Genomic DNA, 21,759 nt, shown 5'->3' on the forward strand with positions numbered 1-21,759 from the left:
GTTCGAGCCCTGGTCTGGGAAGATCCCACATGCCCTGCAGCAACTGGGCCCATGAGCCACAACTACTGAGCCTGCACGTCTGGAGCCTGTGCTCCACAACAGGAGAGGCCGCGATAGTGAGAGGCCCGCGCACCGCGATGAAGAATGGCCCCCGCTTGCCGCAACTAGAGAAAGCCCTCGCACAGAAACGAAGACCCAACACAGCCAAAAATAAATAATAAATAAATAATAAAAAGCAAACAAAAAAACCCCACAAAAAGTAGGGACAATAATAATAATTAACATTAACTGAGCAATTACTATATATCAGGCACCACGTAAATATTAATTTGTTTAATTTTCACAACAAACCCATGAGATGAGTACTAGCTCTTTGTACTTTTCAAAGTGCTTCATGTAAGTGTTTTCTGTTGCTCCTTACACAGTGCTTCCGAGGGAGACCAGGAACTTCATGGTACACAAGACACCTTGAAGACCCTGAGGTGAGTAGGTAGGACCCAAACCTATTGTGAGATTCAGAATCCGAGTCCAAGTATCCTAGCTCCCAGGGCAGCTTTTATTTCATTTACACAAAGATGTGTGGTTTACAGCCCTAAAGAAAAACCATTTACCAGACTAATCCTGATTAAGAAACACCTATCAAAACTGAATAAACAAAAAGTATTATGACTGCATCTGACAATTACATGTTTTCTCTGTACTATTTTTAATTTTTAACAGTGTCAGAAAAATGATGCTGACTAAATTATGAAAACAGTAAGGCTTAATTATTCTATTATTTACTAAACAGGCTTGGTTTCAGGTAAGTTAATTAGCATTAAGTCCCATATGAAGGCAAAAATGAACTTGAACTTTCTCAAAGTTTATTCCCCCATTGATCTGACCTACTTACCTAAATCCTGTTCCTAAAATCTAGACATGAGACTTCCCCAGGGTCTAATATGGTTTGGTCCTAACCAGCTATCCACTTCCAGCCTCTTTTTTGGGTTTTGTTTATGTTTTTGTTTTGTTTCAGTTTGGGGTTTTGTTGCTTTGGGGTGAACAATGACCATCATTTAGATTTGTAAACCTTCAATCTTGTGGTAAATTATATTTGAAAACTGCGTTCTAAATTTAGCTTGATTTCACCAGCAAGCTTCTCAAGATCAAGATATTTTATGTATTTTCAGACTGACTGTGCTCATATGACAGTTTACAACAACAGCTGCAAATTAACAAATGCAAGGGCTGGATCAAATTAACATGGACTTGACAGAACAGGGTTCCAAACTTGTAACTGGGTTACAAAGGTTTATCTGCAAGTTAACCAGATGGAAATTGTGATGGGTTTTCCAATCTAAAAGTTAATACTAAAAGCATTTATTTTTAGCATAGCATTTTTAAAAAATTTATTTTATTTATTTATTTTTTGCTGTGTTGGGTCTTCATTGCTGCTCGCAGGCTTTCTCTAGTTGCGGCAAAAGGGGGCTGCTCTTTGCGGTGCGTGGGCTTCTCATTGCGGTGGCTTCTCTTGTTGCAGAGCATGGGCTCTAGGCACGTGGGCTTCAGTAGTTGTGGCTCGCAGGCTCTAGAGCGCAGGCTCGGTAGTTGTGGCGCACGGGCTTAGTTGCTCCGCAACATGTGGGATCTTCCCATACCAGGACTCGAACCCATGTCCCCTGCATTGGCAGGCGGATTCTTAACCACTGTGCCACCAGGGAAGACCTAGCATAGCATTTTTTGTCACAAAATTATTAATCACTGGATCCCTGCAAGACATCTGCAAGGAGGGCCTCCATGTGAGCTCTGAACCTTCATTTGGCTCACCTCTCTGCGTGGGGCATGGAGCAAGGTGCCCACAGGACCACAAGGATGAGGCCACCCAGACTCTGTCACCTTCTACTAGTACCTGGGCTCCCAGTTCACTGGGGGTGGGGGTGGAGGGGTCCTTTGTAGGGAGATGGAGGGAGTATGGTTACAAGAGCCAGGGTATAGGCACCCTGTGCACTGCCTCAGGGAAAAAAGGAAAGAAATGGGTAACCCGTGGACCTGGAGCTGAGCTGGGGACCAGCCCTCCCTGCAGTGTCACGTTCTAGGAAATTGAACTTAGCCTTCCAGGTCTTTATGAAGGTGTATCAGCCAGGAGGGAGGCCAAAAAATAATATTTTATTCAAATGTTATTGGCTAGATTTTTTAAAACAAAAGGAGAAAACCGACAAAATTTGACAAAATACAGAACCAGGCAACACACATTAGAAGCACTAGTAATAAGGACTTCCCTGGTGGTCCAGTGGTTAAGAATCTGCCGCCAATGCAGGGGACATGGGTTCGATCCCCAGTCCAGGAAGATCCCACATGATGCGGGGCAACTAAGCGCACACGCTGAAACTACTGAGCCTGGGCTCTGGAGCCTGTGAGCCACAACTGCTGAGCCCATGCACCACAACTACTGAAGCCTGCGTGCTCTAGAGCCCACACGCCGCAACTACTGAGCCCATTTGCTGCAACTACTGAAGTCCGTGCGCCTAGAGCCCGTGCTCCACAACAAGAGAAGCCACTGCAATGAGAAGCCCGCGCAATGCAAGGAAGAGTAGCCCTCCCTCACCGCAACTAGAGGAAGCCTGCATGCAGCAGCAAAGACCCAACGCAGCCAAAAAAAAAAAAAAAAAGAAGGGCTTCCCTGATGGCGCAGTGGTTAAGAATCCACCTGCCAATGCAGGAGACACGGGTTCGAGCCCTGGTCCGGGAAGATCCCACATGCCGCGGAGCAACTAAGCCCGTGCGCCACAACTACTGAGCCTACTGAGCCTGTGCTCTAGAGCCCGCGCACCACAACTACTGAAGTCTGCGCACCTAGAGCGTGTGCTCCACAACAAAAGAAGCCACTGCAATGAGAAGCCTGCGCACCACAACGAAGAGTAGCCCCCGCTCGCCGCAACTAGAGGAAGCCCGCGCGCAGCAAGGAAGACCCGACGCAGCCAATACATACATACATACATACATATATACATAAATAAATAAAATTTATTAAAAAAAAAAAAGAAGCACTAATAATACCAAGTAATTATATAAAAATGTGTTCAACCTGGGGAAAATGCAAAACAAATCAGTCAGTGAGACACCTTTTCTGCCTATCAGATTGGCAGTAATTAAAAGATTGATAAAATGTAATGTTGGAGTGAAAATACCTCACACAGGATGGGAAAAAAATATTTGTAAACCATGTATCTGTTAAGGGACTTGTACCCAGAATATATAAAGAACTCTTAAAACTCACTAGTGAAAAGACTGCCCAAATGGTCAAATGTCATTGGGGTGTGTGTGCTGTGTAATCAGCAAAAGAAGCACAGGAAAACACACACTTGTAAATCTTATTAAAATGATTGGCTAAAGTGATAAGCAATACACAGGGGGAGAGAAGTCCTCTTGTTCCAAATCTGCCACATAGCCCCTAAAGAAGAGGAAGAAGAAAGTGAAGGAGACCAGCTGGCTGGGTGGGCAGCCTCAGGTGAGCCCCCCAGCCTGGGTGTGCTGCATTATCTCCCTGACATTGTGGGTCACCCAGGTGAGCAGCTAGTCCTGCACACCCGCCTTCCTGAGGTTTTCCCCTCTATTTAGTCTATCATTTGTACCCCACAAAATGCTACATTTCTAGCCTCTTCCCTGAAGAAAAATAGAGATTAATTACAGCTCCCTATCAGATCTATGAATTTTTTAATGTGTCACCTAAATGAAATTTAATGAGTCTCCAAAGTACATGACTAAGGTTTATGAAAAGCACTCACCAAAAGTATAATTGTTCCATGTAAGTGGCCTACTAGAGCTTCTAACTGTATGCTGCACTTGGAAAAAAAAAAATACACTTCTGGAAAATTAACACTCTGCTACAAAACATGAATAAAATGAAGCCTTCTTTGCTCTACTTGAGTTATATCTTTATTATTTGCTAAGCCCCAGCCTCCCAATTTGGAATGGAAGCAGAAATTCTCTAACCTCATTAGGCATTCAGGGAAACTAAAGCAATTCATAAAGCCTCCAGGGATGATTCCCACCGTCTAGAGACTGGCAGTTGTCTAGAAGGGGAAAATCACTGTTGACAAGTGAAAAGACGTCTGTCCCCTGGAATGCCATTGATATGACAAGAAAGATGTGCTCTCAAGGCACAGACACATCCTCTCCTCCAAGATAAGAGCTCCAGTAAGCATGGAGCACAGCATTTACAAATCATCCTCCTGTAAAAGGAGACGGGCAAACTGTTGTTCACTATCGAAAACATCATTGCAAAAATGTAGAGACAACATAGAAGGACAAGATGCTGAACTGTTAGGGACACTGGTTCCCTCGCTCAAGATCAATGCCAAGCATGTAGAGAAGGAAAACTGTTGAGAAATCCTTGATAGGGGAAGTGCTTTGAACTGGTTTGTGCAGGGTATGGTGGCTTTAGCCCCAAAGGGAAATATTTTGCCAAAAAGGGAAATATTGGCACTCTGTTTCTATTTCTCCTCTGCTGCTGTCTTGGAACAAATACTGCCCATTCCCATGCCTGAAGTGACTCAGATCCACCGATGTGCTGGAACTGGTGTAGCAGCTCTCAATAGCTGATTGTTAACTTGTCAGGAGTTTTGCAAGCCAGTTTTTAAATAGAGCCATTATTAAAAATTAAATTATATAAACTTACAATTAAGTAAGTTATATTAAAAACAAAGGCAACACTCATGTTTATAGCAGCATTATTTACAATAGCCAAAAGATAGAAGCAACCCAAGTGGCTATCAACAGGTTATGGATAAAGAAAATGTGGTATATATACACAATGGAATAGTATTCAGGCTTAAAAAGGAAGGAAATGCTGACACATCCTACAACATGAATGAACCTTGAGGACATTATGCCAAGTGAAATAATCCAGACACAAAAAGACAGACACTGCATGATTCTACTTAAATGAGGTACATAGAGTCATCAAAAAACCACCAAAGTAAAATGGTGGTTTGCCAGGGGTAAGGGGGTAAGAGGAATGGGGAGTTGTTTAATGGTATAGAGTTTCAGTTTTGCAAGGGAAAAATTCTGGAGGTTGGTTGCACAACAATGTGCATAAACGTAGCAATTACTGAACTATACACCTAAAAATGGTTAAGATAGTAAGTTTTATGTAGTGTGTATTTTACCACAATTAAAAGTTTAAAAATTAATTTTTTTAAAAAAGCAAAGGTAATAAAATCTCAGTTTCCTGGTTTTCATAATATTTGATAATGATGTAAGATATTACTACTGGGGGAAATGAGTGATGGGTACACAAAACCTCCCTGTGCTATTTTGTAACTTATTATGAGTCTATATTTTAAAATAAAAAGGTTTTTTTGAACAATAAATACTCAAAAGTCATCACTTCCTAATTATACTACAATTTGCAATTATCTGTATTCTTGAGATTATTTGTATCTATTGTACTTGTAAGGTGGAAACTCTATATAATATTGTGCTACTGCACATCTCTCAACTCCACTTTCAGTTGGCAACTTGAAATCAGCCCTGATTTTATACCATGAAAATCAACAAACCCTACTAATCAGGGCTTCCCCCCAACAACCCCCAGCTGGTTGTTAAGCCTTTACCAGCAGCCTGTGGTCCAGGTGTGCTCAGGATTAAAATTAGTTTAACAGTGAAGCCCTGCACTTGTGAGGGTATGAGACAAATAAGTGAGGACTAACTGACCTCAAACAGTTGCTTAGAAACTTCAGAGTTGGGGAATTACAACCAAGGAATGCCCTCTTCTGCTGTTTCTCCCAAGGAAGCTGTGATAGTTAATTCTATGTGTCAACTTGACTGAGCTAAGGGATGCCCAGAGAGCTGAAAAAACATTATTTCGGGGTGCACTGTGAGGGTGTTTCCAGGAGAGATTAGCATTTGAATCAGTAGACTTAGGAAAGAAGATCCTTGCTCTGGAATGAGGGCGGCTATCAGCTAATCCGTTTTTCAGGGCCTGAAAATATAACAAAAAGATGGAAGAAGGGAGAATTCTCTCTTTTCCTCTCTCCCTCTCTCTCCCTCTCTCCCTTTTCCTCTGCCTCTCCCCTCTCCCTCTACTGGAGCTGGGATTTCTGTCTTTTCCTGACTTTGGGTGTTAGGATATCAGAGCTCCTGGTTCTCCAGCCTTGAACATTGGGATTTACATCAGTCGCCCCGTGGTTCTCAGGCCTTTGCATTCAGACTGAATTATACAGCCTACTTCCCTTGTTCTCTGGCTTGCAGATGACAGATCATGGGACTTCTTGGCCTCCATAGCCTCGGTGAGCCAATTCTTTTAATAAATCTCCTCTTATCTATCTATCTATCTATCTATCTATCTATCTATTTTTTATCTCATTTTTTGCACTCCATCCCAAGGTAGGTGGAGTGACTTCTCTGATTGGTAAATCTGTGAAGAATAACCACTAATGCAAATTCTCAGCTCTGCCGTTCTTCCTCTTAGAAGCCCTCAAGAGTCTCACTTCCCCTGCTAACCCACCCAATCCCCTTACCCATCCAAGGTTAAATCTACTTAATTGTAGGTTAAGTATTAACAAGGACACATGGTTACAGACCTAGAGCCACATCCTCCAACCTCATCTCTAACAATAATGAAGATGTAATCAAAATGTTGGCCTCTATATTTACTCTTTGTTTTATTTTCTCAATTTGTCCAAAACTCAGGCAAGGAAGAGGGGTGCTATTTATTTGGGGTCCTCTTGGGAACCCCAATGCAAGATGTTTCATATCTTCCAAAGAGAAATGCTACATTAGGATTTCAAAAGAATAAATAACAAAAACTATTATAGAATCCTAAATACACCTAATAGCTGAATCTTGACAAACAATGTCTTGATGTTAAGAAGGATTATATCCTCCATTTAGCAAACATGAGCTTTCTCTGATAGCCATCTTCTTTCTCTAAAACATTTATAACCATATTTGGTGGAATAAAAGTAACATAAATGGCAAAATATATACAACATGCAGAGCTTGCTTAATTATTTCCAACAGGAGGAAAATTCATTCCTTTGTCTTCTGCCTAACCATAGTTAATAGCAAGCAAATATTTGAATGAGATATTTCCTGAACTTTAGAAAAGAAAATCAGTGCAATTCCTTTTTAATATAGCAGATCTATTTTTTTTTAAATTCATGGCATTACACACCATTGTACAGCAATTATACTCCAATAAAGATGTTAAAAAAAAAAAAAAGTAGTCCCCCAAAACAAGTCTTAATCCTCTGAACTAAGTGAATGTGACCTTGTTAGGAAAAAGGGTGTTTGCAGATGTAATTAAGGATCTAGAGATGAGATCATCCTGGGTTTAGGGTGAACCCTAAATCCAATGACAGGGATTCTTAGAAGAGAAAGACAGAGGAAGATGTGAGAAAGAAACACAGAGGGGGGACTTCCCTGGTGGTCCAGTGGTAAAGAATCCACCTTCCAGGGCTTCCCTGGTGGTGCAGTGGTTAAGAATCCGCCTGCCAATGCAGGGGACATTCGAGCCCTGGTCCGGGAAGATCCCCCATGCTGCAGAGCAACTAAGCCCGTGCGCCACAACTACTGAGCCCATGCGCCACAACTACTGAAACCTGCACACCTAGAGCCTGTGCTCTGCCACAAGACAAGCCACTGCAATGGGAGGCCCGCGCACTGCAACAAAGAGTAGTCCCCGCTCACCGCAACTAGAGAAAGGCTGCGCAGCAATGAAGACCCAGTGAAGCCAAAAATAAATTAATTAAATTGTAAGAAAACTAATAGTAATAAATAATTGATTTAAAAAAAAAGAATCCACCTTCCAATGCAGGGGACACAGGTTCTATCCCTGGTTGGGGAACTAAGATCCCACATGCCACGCAACTAAGCCCATGTGCCACAACTACTGAGCTTGTGTGCCTCAACTAGAGAGACTGCATGCCGCAACTACAGAGCCCACACACTCTGGAGCCCACACACCCTGGAGCCCCCGTGCCACAACTAGAGAGAGAAAATCCACACACCACACTAGATAGAACCCTGGCACGCCACAATGAACAGCCTATGCCGCAATGAAAGATCCCACATGCTGCAACTAAGACCCAATGCAGCCAAAAAAATAAAGAAAATAAATAAATAAATATTTTTTTAAAAAAGGAAACAGAGGAGAGCACCATGTAAAGATGGAGGCAGAGACTGGAGTGGTGCAGCTACAAGCCAAGGAACGCCAAGGAATGCCAACAGATACCAGAAGTCAGGAGAGAGGCGTGGAGTGGATTCTCCCTCAGAACCTCCAGAAGGAACCAACTCTGCTGACACCTTGATTTCTGGCCTCCAGAACTGCAAGAGAATAAATTTCTGTTGTTTTAGGCCACCCAGTTTGTGGCACTTAGGTTAGGGCACACCTAAAAAAACAAATGCAACATCTCACAGGTTATCAAAAAAAAAAAAAAATTCACAGCATTAGCAAAAGTTCCGAGAAAGACATTTTGAAGTGGAATGTAATTTATTTTCTTTAATAACAAAAATGTGCTCCATAAAAGTTTTATTAAATGACAAAATGCAGTCTATCAAATGCTCTCCTGAATCTGACCTGTAGTGTGTGGCCAAATATAATGTGATGTAACAAAATACAATTTTAAAAGGATACACTGTTGCTCTCAAGAGTAAGATTCTTATCAATCTCATAGCTGGTGATAGCCTTTGGACTGTTTTAGTTTTAGGAGCTGCTGATGGTGTTCACAGCAGGACAGATACATCATATAAAGAGGAAATAAGAGAAAGAATAGTGAGAATGTCTCTTTTATTTAAATTTAATTTTATTGGAGCATTGTTGATTTACAATGTTGTGTTAGTTTCAGGCATACAGCAAAGTTATTCAGTTATACATATACATGTATTCATGGTTTTTTAGATTCTTTTCTTATATAGGTTATCACAGAATATTGAGTAGAGTTCCCTGTGCTACACAGTAGGTCCTTGTTTATCTATCTTACATGTAGTAGTGTATGTATGTTCATCCCAAGCTCCTGATTTATCCCTCCCCACCACATTTCCCCTTTGGTAACCATAAGTTTGTATTTGATATCTGTAAGTCTGTTTCTGTTTTGTAAATAAGTTCATTTGTATCATTTTTAAAAATTAGATTCCACATATGAGTGATATCATATGACATTTGTCTTTCTTTGTCTGACTTACTTCACTTAGCATGATAATCTCTAGGTCCAAGCATGTTGCTGCAAATGACATTATTTCATTCTTTTTCATGGCCGAGTAATATTCCATTGTATATATGTACCACAACCTCTTTATCCATTCCTCTGTGGATGGACATTTAGGTTGCTTCCATGTCTTGGCTATTGTAAATAGTGCTGCAATGAGATCATATGGTTTTTATTCTTCAGTTAATTTGGTGTATCACACTAATTGATTTGTGGATATTGAAGAATCCTTGCATCCCTGGGATAAATCCCACTTGATCCTGGTGTATGATCCTTTAATGTATTGTTGGATTCAGTTTGCTAGTGTTCTGTTGAGTATTTTTGTGCCTATGTTCATCAGTGATATTGGCCTGTAATTTTCTTTTTTTTGTGGTATCTTTGTCCGGTTTTGGTATCAAGGTGATGGTGGCCTCATAGAATGTCATTCTTTCTCAGATGTTCAGCAATATTAGAAGCAATCACAACACCTCCATAGTCCTGGAATTCTGCCTACCCTTCATGTCATCCTATGGCAGTAGCACTTGAAAGTACAAAGTCTTGCCTTCAATTGGCATATTTAGTACAAGTGATCCATGGAATGATTTAGCTATTTTGGTACTATTTACCATGGGCTGTGAGAATCCAGTTTCTTAATGTTAGCTGGATTCTCCTTGTCTTCATCTTAAACCAGACCAAGTTACTAATCTTAGGTCTCCACACACCACCCCACCCTTCCCTGAGGATCTATTGCCTACAACCATCCCTGGTAAAAATTTCTCCAAAATTTAATTTCTTGTAACAATATTTAATGGCTACCTCACAGATTTAACTGGTAAAACAGGCAAGAATCAAGAGAACCTATGCAGATAATACCACAGCCAAAAATAAAACCAAAAAGCTAGTCTATTGGGGCACCACTACTGCTGCCACTGAACAAAGGAACTAACTGCAGCTTGCACTGTTGTCATCCCTGGTATTTAATACTGGATCCAGCAGTTGGCAACACAGACACTGTTGTGCCTGCCAACTGGATGCTGCTGCCACTGACACCAGAAAGCAATCTCCACTGTCCTTTTTTCTTTGTGTCATTAGTTTCAAATTCAAAAATCCCAGACGAGTCCATCTGATTGGCAAAGCCTAAGTCAAGGGCTTACCTCCCAGCTAGCAGAGGAGCTAGAACACTAGATGTCTTTTCATTTCAACTTCTCTTTTGGGAGACAAGGAATCCCTTCAATTCAAGGGGGTTTCAAATGGTGGACATCAGTAATTACTAGTGTTCATTATACATATAATTTCTCAGTAAATGCCGTAGGATATAATAGATGTACACAGAGTTGTTTGGTTTTTATCAATAGTATATTTAATATATACAGCAGCATAGTGCCTGCCTCTCATAGCAGACAATAAATAGAAATTGCTGTTAATACTATCATAAAACTGTCATAATTACTATCATAATCATGGTCATTATTAAAAAATATCAGGCTACAGGGATGAATGAATAAGGATTAAATGAGATAGCTAAAGTCTTGAGAACACTGTAGAGACCAATGACAAAGAAGCCTAGATAGGCCCTCCTGATGCTGTGACACTATATAAGACCCTCCAGAAATTAGGTGTGACCAAGGGATGGAAGAGAGAAACTCTAAACTGACTAAAAATATGAATTTTTCATCATGATGGATCAGAGACTCAAAAGAGAAAGTAAGTTGTTATAGAAGATCAAAAGGAGGTATATTTTTGCATACCACATTGTAAGCTGATATTTGTACACACTACATCTTTTCCCAGGTGCTCTGTACCAGTCAAGCAAGGTGCCTGTATTGACCCCTTCAGGAAAACTTCAGAGGACCTGCCACACCCACTGGCCCTTTTTATAAGATTCTTTGAGTTCTTTACACACTGGCTACCATGGATACCAGATTGGCTCACCACAGTGAAAGCTGATAAGCCATTTATAGGCTATTTTGCAGCTTATGAGGGGATCTGGCCCCAAGTTTATGCCTTAGGAGTCCTTGTCTTCTCTTAGGAAGTATGAACTCAAGTCACACAGAGATACAGAAGCAATTGGCCTTAATGGCAGGAGGAGAGAAAGAAAGTAGGTGAGTCAACCTAACGGCACTGGAGTAAACTGATTAATGGTTATATATCTTCCTCCCATCCTAGTATGTACCCACCTTTGCAGTGTGACTTTTCTGCTTCTCCCTTGTATAAGTGAGGTCTCTTTCTCCAAATCCTTGAATTTAGGCTGGCCTTTTAACTTGTTTTGACCAATGGGTTGTGGGGGAAGTGATGTTATTTGAGTTCTGAAGCCTAAGCCTCAAGGGGCCTTGCAGCATCTGTTTCGCCCTCTTGAAATGCTGCCTTATGAGAGAACATTATGCTATGAAGAAACTTGGGGTGAAAGACAACATGGAAAAAGGCCAAGCCATTCCAGTTTTCCCAGCTGAATCCATTCCATCCAACCTACATGAGCGAGCCCAGGTAAGATCAGCAGAACAGCCCAACCAACATAAAAAATCATGATGAATAATAAATTGTGGGCTTCCCTGGTGGCGCAGTGGTTGAGAATCTGCCTGCCAATGCAGGGGACATGGGTTTGAGCCCTGGTCTGGGAAGATCCCACATGCCGCGGAGCAGCTGGGCCCGTGAGCCACAATTACTGAGCCTGTGCGTCTGGAGCCTGTGCTTCACAACAAGAGAGGCTGTGATAGTGAGAGGCCCGCGCACTGCGATGAAGAGTGGCCCCCACTTGCCACAACTAGAGAAAGCCCTCGCACAGAAACGAAGACTCAACACAGCCAAAATAAAAAATAAATAAAGTTATAAAAATAATAAATTGTACTTGTTTTAAGCTAAGTTTGAGATTGTTTATTACCATGTGGCCACCATGTAAGCTGGTCTAGCCTACAGGAGAATAAGGGGCCATATAGAGGAGACTCAAAGGACCCCAGCTGACTGCCAGTACCTACTGTGAGGCATCTGAGTGGGATCATCTTGTACCTTCCAACCTTAAAGAAAGCACAGCGACATGACTAGGCAAAAAGCAGCAGACTGCCAAGTCGGTCCATAGAATCTTGAGAAATAATAAATCCTGACTGTGCTTTCTTATGCATTTTACCCATGGGCAAATGCTGCCAGCTTTACCTTCAAAATGCATGCTGAATCTGGTCACTTCTTATCAGCTCCATCACTATCATACAGGACCAAGCTACAGTCATCTCTTGCATGGATTATAAAATGATCTCCTGACAAGTCTTTTTGGAGTGACTAAAATATTCTATATCTTGATTGTGGTGATGGATACATGATGTACATTTGTCAAAAGTCATCAAGCTGCACACTTTTAAAAAGGTAGATTTTACGGTATTTAAATTATAAATCAATAATCTTGACTTTTAAAAAAGTAACGTGAAGCTATCCAAGCTTTCAGGTCATTTTCAAACAGAGTACAATAAATCCATGTTAAACCAACTGCATTTTTCTAGGGCAAATGCAAATACTCTTCAGTATGGAACAAAGAGAAGAAATCAGGCTATAAAAACATCAGAATTTACTCTGAATAAACAAATGCATGTACAAGTCACACTACTTCAGAGAAGCTTATAGAACTGGATATCATTATAATAAATATGCTCAGGAAGAAAACTTAATGAGCTATTATAGGCAAAAATCTCTTTATTAAATGATCCTGTATATCATAGAAGGCAATGCAAGAAGCAATTATTATCGTCAGCTGGTGCTTTTAAATAGTTTGCTTCATAGATGGATGAAAGGATTGATATACAGAGAACTGATATCAACTCTTGGCATACTTGCAGTACATATTTGAAAAAGGCTTAACCACTTTTTGTTCTTTTTCCTTACCATTTTATTGAAATATAATTGATGTACCCGCTATATAAGTTTAAGTTGTACAGCATAATGATTTGACTTACATGCATCATGAAATGATTACTGCAATAAGTTTAGTGAACATCCATCATATTATATAGATATAAAATTAGAGAAATAGAAAAAATATTTTTTCTTGTGATCATAATATTTACCCTCAACAACTTTCATATATAACATAAAGCAGTGTTGATTTATCATGTTGTATATCACATCCCTAGTATTTATTTGTCTTGTACCTGGAAGTTTGTACCTTTGATTGCCTTCATCCAATTCTCCCTCCCCCCACATCCCGCTTCTGCTAACCACTAATCTGATTGCTTTTTCCATGAGTTTGTTTGTTTTTGAAGTATAATTGACCTATAACACTTTGTTACTTCCTGTTACACAACATAATGATTCAATACTTCTGTACATTTTAAAATGGTCACAATAAGTCTAGTCACGATCTGTCAACATAGAAAGATACTACATAGTTATTTGCTATATTACTCACCCTGTACATTTCATACCCCTGATGCATTTACTTTACAACTGGAAATCTGTACTTCTTATCTCCCTCACCTATTTCTTTCCTCCCACCACCCTCATCCCCTCTGGCAACCACCTGAATGTATCTCTAATTCTGTTTCTGTTTTGTTTGTTCATTTGTGGTTTTTTTAGAGTCCACATATAAGTGAAATCAGATATTATTTGTCTTTCTCTGTCTGACTCAATCACTTAGCATAATACTCTAGGTACATCCATGTTGTCACAACTGGCAAGATATTATTCTTTTTTATGGCTGAGAAATATTCCATTGTGTGTATATATACCACATCTTCTTTATCCATTCATTTATCAGTGGGCACTTAGGTTGCTTCCATATCTTGTCTATTGTAAATAATGCTACAGTGAACATAGGGGTACCTATATCTTTTCAAATTAGTGTTTTTGTTTTCTTCAGATAAATACCCAGAAGTAGAATTGCTGGATCCTATGGTAGTTCTACTTGTGATTTTTTTTTTTTTGTCATGCTGCATGGCATGTGGGATCTTAGTTCCCCAGTCAGGGATTGAACCCATGCCCCCTGCAGTGGAAGCACAGAGTCTTAACCACTGGACCCTCCAGGGAAGTCCCCTACTTTAAATTTTTTGAGGACTGTCCATACTGTTATCCACAGTTGCTGCACCAATTTACATTTCCACCATCAGAGGATGGGATCTCTTTTCTGTACATGCTCACCAACACTTATTATTTGTTGTATTTTTTTATCATAGCCATTCTGACAGGTATGAGGTGATACTTCGTTGTAGTTTTGGTTTGCTTTTTCCTGATCATTAGTGATGTTGAGCATCTTTTCATGTGCCTGTTGACCATCTCTATGTCTTCTTTGGGAAGATGTCTACTCAGGTCCTCTGCCCATTTTTTAATCAGATAGTTTGTTTGTTTGTTTGATGTTGAGTTGTATGAGTTCTTTGTATATTTTGGATATTAACCCCTTGTCAAATATATGGCTTGCAAATCTCTTCCCCTAGTCAGTAGGCAGCCTTTTCATTTTGTTAATAATTTCCTTTGCTGTGCAAAAGCTTTTTAGTTGGATGTAGTCACATTTGTTTATTTTTGCTTCTGTTTCCCTTGCCTGAGGAGACAGATCCCAAAAAATATTACTAAGACCAGTGTCAAAGAGCTTAGTGCCTATGTTTTCTTCTAGAATTTTTATGATTTTGGGTTTTACCTTTATGTCTTTAATCCATTTTGAGTTTATTTTTGGGCATGGTGTGAGAGAGTAGTCCAGTTTGATTCTTTTGCATGGAGATGTCCAATTTTTCCTAACACCATTTATTGAAGAAGCTGTCTTTTCTCCATTGTATGTTCTTGCCTTCTTTGTCATAGATTAGTTGCCCATAAAAGTGTGAATTCATTTCTGGGCTCTCTATTCTGTTCCATTGATCTATGTGTCTGTTTTTGTGCTGGTACCATACTGTTTTGATTACTGTAGCTTTGTAATATAGTGTGAAATCAGGGAGCATGAGACCTCTGAAGCTTTGTTCTTCTTTCTCAGGGTTGTTTTGACTATTCAAGGTCTTTTCTGTTTCCAAAACATTTTAGAATTATTTGTTCTTGTTCTGTGAAAAATGTCATTGGTATTTTGAAAGAGATTGCATTGAACCTGTAGATTGCCTTGAATAGTATGGTCATTTTACTAATATTCTTCCAATTCGTGAACACAGTATATCTTTCCATTTGTTTGTGTCATCTTCAGTTTCTTTCATCAGTGCCTTATAGTTTCCAAGTAGAGATCTTTTACCTCTTTAGTTAGATTTACTCCTAGGTATTTTATTCTTTTTGATACAGTGGGATTGTTTTCTTAATTTTCCTTGTGATTGTTCATTGTTAGTATATAGAAACCCAACAGATTTCTGTGTATTAATTTTGTATCCTGCAACATTACCAAATTCATTCATGAGTTGTAGTAGTTTTTTGGTGGCATCTTTAGGATTTCCTGTGTATAGTATCATCTTATCTGCAAAAAATGACACTTTAACTTTTTCCTTTCAAATTTAGATTCCTTTTATTTTTTTTTTTCTTGTATGATTGCTATGGCTAGGACTTCCAATAGTATGTTGTAAAAGTGGCAAGAGTGGATATCCTTGTCCTGTTCCTAATCTTAAAAGAAAAGCTTTCAGATTTTCACTATTCAGTATGACGTTAGCTGTGGGTTTGTCATATATGGCCTGTGTTATGTCGAGAAACATTCCCTCCATAACCACTTTGTTGAGAGTCTTTATCATAAATAGATCTTGAAATCTGTCAAAAAGTTTTTCTGTACCTATTGAGATGATTATATGATTTTTATTCTTCCACTTGTTAATGTGGTGTATCACATTGATTGATTTGTGGGTATTGAATTATCCTTGCATCCCTTGGAAAATCCCACTTGATCATGGTGTATGATCTATCCTTTTAATGTATTGTTGAATTTGTTTTGCAATTACTTTGTTAAGGATTTTTGCATTTATGTTCACTAGTGATATTGTCCTGTAATTTGATGATGTCTTTCCGTGGTATTGGTATCAGGGTGATGCTGGCCTCATAAAATGAGTTCAGAAGCATTTCTTCCTCTGCAATTTTTTGGAATATTTTGAGAAGGATAAGCATTAACTCTTCTCAAAATATTTGATAGAATTCACCTGTGAAGCCATCTAATTCTACACTTTTGTTTATTGGGAGTATTTTTATTACTGATTCAATTTCATTATTGCTAATTGGTCTGTTCATGTATTCTATTTCTTCCTGGTTCAGTCTTAAAAGATTATACATTTCTAGGAATTTGTCCATTTCTTCTAGGTTGTCCATTTTATTGTTGTATAATTGTTCATAGTAATCTCTTATAATCCTTTGTATTTCTGTGATATTGGTTGTAACTTTTCCTTTTTCATTTCTTATTTTATTGATTTGGGCCCTCTTTCTTTCTTTCTTTCTTTTTTTCTTTCTTTTTTTTTTTTTTTTTGATGAGTCTGGCTGAAGGTTTGTCAATTTTGTTTATCTTTTCAAAGGACCAGCTCTATGGTTTTTTTTTAATATCTTTATTGGAGTATAATTGCTTTACAATGGTGTGTTAGTTTCTGCTTTATAACAAAGTGAATCAGCTATACATATACACATATCCCCATATCTCCTCCCTCTTGCGTCTCCCTCCCACCCTTCCTATCCCACCCCTCTAGGTGTTTCTGTGTTTTTTTACATCTCTATTTGATTTATGATTTTATTTATGATTTCTTTCCTTGTACTAACTTTGGGTTTTATTTGATTTTTTTCTACAGTAAGTCCCCTACATACGAACCTTCAAGTTGCAGACTTTCAAAGATGCGAACGTGCGTTCACATGTCCAATCATGTAAGTTAGTTCACATGTCTGGTGTACATTGTTACATGCATGCATCCTCTACAAGTGGTTGTGCTTTTGTGTACTTTAGTGTACAGTACTTTATAGAGTACAGTAGTACAGTATCTTTATTTCAAGCCCAGGATGTCTGGAAGCAAGAGTAAAAGCAGCGATGATGTAGCTGGTACTGTACTGTACTTTTCACAGTACTGTACTGTAAGATTAAAGTTTTTTTTAATTTTTTGAGTTCGTTTGTTATGTGTTATTTGTGTAAAAAATATTATAAACCTATTACAGTATAGTACTATATAACCTATTGTGTTAGTTGGGTACCTAGGCTAATTTTGTTGGACTTACAAACAAATTAGACTCACGAACGCACTCTCGGAACGGAACTCGTTCGTGTGTAGGGGACTTACTGTAGTTCCTTTAAGTATAGGGTTAGGTTGTTTATTTGAGATTTCTCTTGTTTCCTGAGGTAGACGTGTATCACTATAAACTTCTCTCTTAGAACTGCTCTTGCTGCATCCCATAGATTTGGATCATTGTGTTTTCATTTTCATTTATCTCCAGGTATTTGTTTACTTCTTCTTTGATTTTTTTCAGTAATCTATTGGTTGTTTAGTAGCATATCATTTAGTCTCCACATGTTAGTGTTTTTTCTTTCTTTTCTTTTCTTTTTTTTTTTTTTGGCTGCGCGGCTTGTGGGATCTTAGTTCCCCAACCAGGGATCAAACCCGGGCCCTCAGCAGTGAGAGCGCAGAGTCCTAACCATTTGACTGCCAGGGAATTCCCTACAGTTTTTTTCTTGTATTTGCATTGTGGCTGGAAAAGATGCTTGATATGATTTCAGCCTTCTTAAAGTTTACTGAGACTTGTTTTGTGGCCTAGCATATGATTTATCCTGGAGAATGTTCCACGTATGCTTTAAAAGAATGCATATACTGCTGCTTTTGGACAGAATGTTCTATATATATCCATTAAGTTCATCTCATCTAATATGTCATTTATGGACAGTATTTCCTTATTGATTTTCTGTCTAGATGATCTGTCCATTCATATAAGTGGGGTGTTAAAGTCCCCTACTATTATTGTGTTACTGTCAATTTCTCCCTTTATGTCTGTTAATAGTTGCATATGTATTTAAGTGTTCTGATGTTGGGTGCGTATATATTTACAATTTTTTTTTTGAAAGACTAAAATTGTCACTTGGAAATAAAGTGGGGGAGGGCACACAGAAATAGGTTGAGAACACAATGGTTGGAGAGGGAGGAGCTGTAAATACAGCAACCTGCACACCACACATCTCAGAGGAACAGGCTCCCGCACACATGGACTTCATAATACCAGATGGTCTATTTGTTCCCAATATTAAAGGGCATCTAGAATTAGCTGCAGTAAGGGATAAAAAGTTGTCTGAAGAATGGGCACAGAAAGACTATGTCCAAAGATGGCCTGTCACTTGGGAGGGTGGAGCTGCTGGGCCTTCCTTTTGACCACTGTCTTGCAAAAAGTGCAGAAGGAGGAGGGGTGGCTTTAGTCATCTGCCATCATTCCTTTAACTGGGTCCTTTTGCCTTGTCTAATCCAGCTATCTCTTCATCTCTTCATCTCTTCTTCCATCCTTTGAATGTTGTCCATAGTCAGGTCAACCCACTTATCAAGCCAACAGAACAGCTGCCTGTGGAAGTTTGTAAACAGACACCTCTCCTACTTATGTATAAAGTTTTCCACTTTGTTCTGCAGGCCCCACCACTTGAACTTAACAGTAACCATTTTGTATGTATGAATGTATGGGTAGTCCTTCTGATTTACAAGTTCTTGCTTCCAGTTGGGGCCCAAGGGTTCTCAGCCTGTTTTTATAGATTTAAATTTTGCTGGGTCTTCCTCTACCTTGAAATCCTTGCTAAGTACTTGGTTTTGATCTTCAGTGTCTATATATATGGCTTCCACATGTTTCCATGCCTCAGGTTCCAGTTTATGCACATTCTCCTGGGTGCCAAGATATGGTTTGTGCCAGGTTTCAATTTTAATCAGAAAGTCTTCTTTCATGTACTCATTTGTAATAACAGTTCAGCAATAACGGTAGGAGGGTAGGCATTCCATGCTTTTTCATGTATATTCATGGCTCCCTCTGGGGCCAGCATTCGAACAAACGTGGGCACTTTGCTCTGTAAGTGGTAGATCTTGTGTGTTTACTGGCCTTACTCACTGTCCTTCTCATAGGGCTCATTCACCAGGACCTCTATGCCTTTACCACCACCGGTTTCACTTTTATTGACCTCAGCCACAGAATACAGCTACCCCACTTGATACTCTTCCACAGCCACAGGTAAGATGACTTGATACTCTTTGAGCAGCGCCATGTCGCTTCATGGCTAGGCAGCTGCCCACCCAGCCTGCTGCCTGCTTCCCAGTGGCCACTCTCCCCATGGCCTGGCCCAGTCTGGCTGCCTGTGCACCTTCCTTGTGGTCTGCTCTGTCCCTGCCACTCTTGCTGCAATCACTGGTTGGCTTCTGCCATCCCAGCCTCGCTGCCTCCTATGCCACTGCTGGTGCTGCCCAGAGCTCCAGTTCTGCCTACAATTATTATATCTTCTTCTTGGACTGACACTTGATCATTATGTGGTATCCTTCTTTGTCTCTTGTCACAGTCTCTTTAAAATAGACTTTAAGTCTATTTGTCTGATATAAATATCACTACCCCAGCTTTCTTTTCATTTCCATTTACGTGGAAAGCCTTTTCCCAATCTCTCACTTCCAGTCTGTGTATGTCTTTAGATCTGAAATGAGTTTCTTGTAAGGAGCATATATATGGGCCTTGTTTTTGTATCATTCAACCACTCTATATCTTTTGATTGGAGCACTTAGTTCCTTTACATTTAAAGTAATTGTTGATAGCTTTGTACTTATTGCCACTCTGTTAATTGTTTGGGGGTTATTTTTGTACTTCTTTTTTGTTCCTTTCTTCTTTTGTTCTCTTCCCTTGTGATTTGATGACTATTTTTAGTGTTATGTTTGGAATCCTTTCTTTTTTGTGTATCTATATAGATTTTTACTTTGTACTTACCATAAGGTTTATATATAGAAATATATGTGAGTGTATGATTATTTTAAGTTGCTGATCTCTTAAGTCCGAACACATTTTAACAAGCATGCATTTTTACTCTCCCCACCTTTACTGTTTTTTGACATCATATTTTGCATCTTTTTGTTTTGTGTACCACTTGACTACTTATTCAGAATATAGATGATTTTACTACTTCTGTCTTTTGACCTTCCTACTAGCTTTATACATGGTTGATTTACTATCTTTATTGTATATTTGCTTTTATCGATGAGATTTTTCCTTCTGTAATTTTCATGTTCTAGTTGTGGCCTGTTTTTTTGTTTTGTTTTGTTTTTTGCTTAGTGAGTTCCCTTTAACATTTCTTGTAAAGCTGGCTTGGTGGTGCTGAACTCTTTTAGCTTTTGCTTGTCTGTAAGACTTTTGATCTCTCCATCAAATCTGAATGAAAGCCTTGCTGGATAGAGTATTCCTGATTGGAGGTTTTTCCTTTCATCACTTTAAAGTGAGTGGTTGTGCAGCTGGGGGTCCTGGATCTAGTGTCCACCTGCTGGTAGGCAGGACATGTTCCTGACATGGCTGGCTGCAGGGTCCTGGGTGTCCCAAAGCTGGCTTTGGCCCGCTGATGAGTGGGGCTCAATCCCAAGGGTGGCTGGCTGAGGGGTCCAAGGTGTCTCAGAGCTGGTGTAAACCTGCTGGAGGGCAGGGTCAGGGCCCTTGGGGTCCCAGGGCTAGTGCTGGCCCACTGGTGGGTGGAGCCAGTTCCCAGGGATTCTGGCTGCAGAGCCCTGGGGGACCAGAGCTCGTGTCAGCCACTGGTATGTGGGGCCAGATCTTGAGCAGCTGGTTCAGGGCCCCAGGGTTTCCCAGAGCTGGATTTGTCCTGCTGGTGGGTAGGGCCAGGGCCCAAGGGTCTCAGGGCTGGTGCTGGGTGCTTGTAGGTGGGCTGTGTCCTGACACAGCAAGGTGCAGGACTGCAGTGGTCCTGGGGCGCATGTCTACCCACTGGTGAGAAGGGCTGGGTCCTGAGGCCTCTGGCTGTAGGGCCCTGGGGGTCATGAAGCTGGTGCTGGCCTGCTGCTGGGTAGGCTGGGTTCTAACATGGCAAATTGTGGTACTTTAGTGGTCCTGGGGCTGATAGCCTGTTAGTGGGCAGGGCTAGGTTCTGGGGTCTCTGGCTGCAGGGTCCTGGGGGGTCCCAGGGCTGGTGCCAACCCTCTGGCAGGTGGAGTCTGGGCCCAGGCTGTCCTGGAGCTATTGCCTGCCCACTGGTGTGTAGAGTCGGGTCCTAAGATCTCTGGCTGCAAGGCCCTGGGGGTACCAGAGTTGGTGTTATGCCCACTGCTGAGCAAAGCCAGGTCTCAACAACTGGCTGTTGGACCTTGGGGTTCCGAGGCTAGTTCTGGTGCACTGATGGGTGAGACCAGATCCTGGGCCCTCTGGTGGGCAGGGTCAGGTACCAGGGCAGCTGGGGGCTCAGGGGTTCCTAAGGCAGCCAATCTGCTGGTGGGTGAGGCTGTGCCCCTGCTTGGCTAACTGCTTGGCCTCAGGCATCCCAGTACTTGTGCCAACATGCTGGTGATCAGGGCTCGGTCCCGGCACTAATAAGCTAGGAGGACTCCAAAATGGCATTTGTCAGCACCAGTGTCCTCGTGGTAGAACACATTCCCCACAATGGCTGCTACCAGTGTCTGTGTCCCCAGAGTGAGCTCCAGTTGCTTCCTGTCTCTCTGGGAGGCTCTCCAAGATCAGCAGGTGGGTCTGA

At 40.6% G+C, this 21,759-nt stretch overlaps 1 pseudogene; it reads right to left on the bottom strand.

Annotated features, from left to right (window-relative positions):
- Positions 1 to 18,464: 18,464 nt before the first annotated feature.
- LOC102999575 (phosphatidylinositol transfer protein alpha isoform-like) lies at positions 18,465 to 19,293 on the bottom strand (annotated as a pseudogene).
- Positions 19,294 to 21,759: the final 2,466 nt, after the last annotated feature.

The sequence above is a fragment of the Balaenoptera acutorostrata genome, chromosome 2 (genome assembly GCF_949987535.1).
Source record: "Balaenoptera acutorostrata chromosome 2, mBalAcu1.1, whole genome shotgun sequence".
NCBI lineage: Eukaryota > Metazoa > Chordata > Mammalia > Artiodactyla > Balaenopteridae > Balaenoptera > Balaenoptera acutorostrata.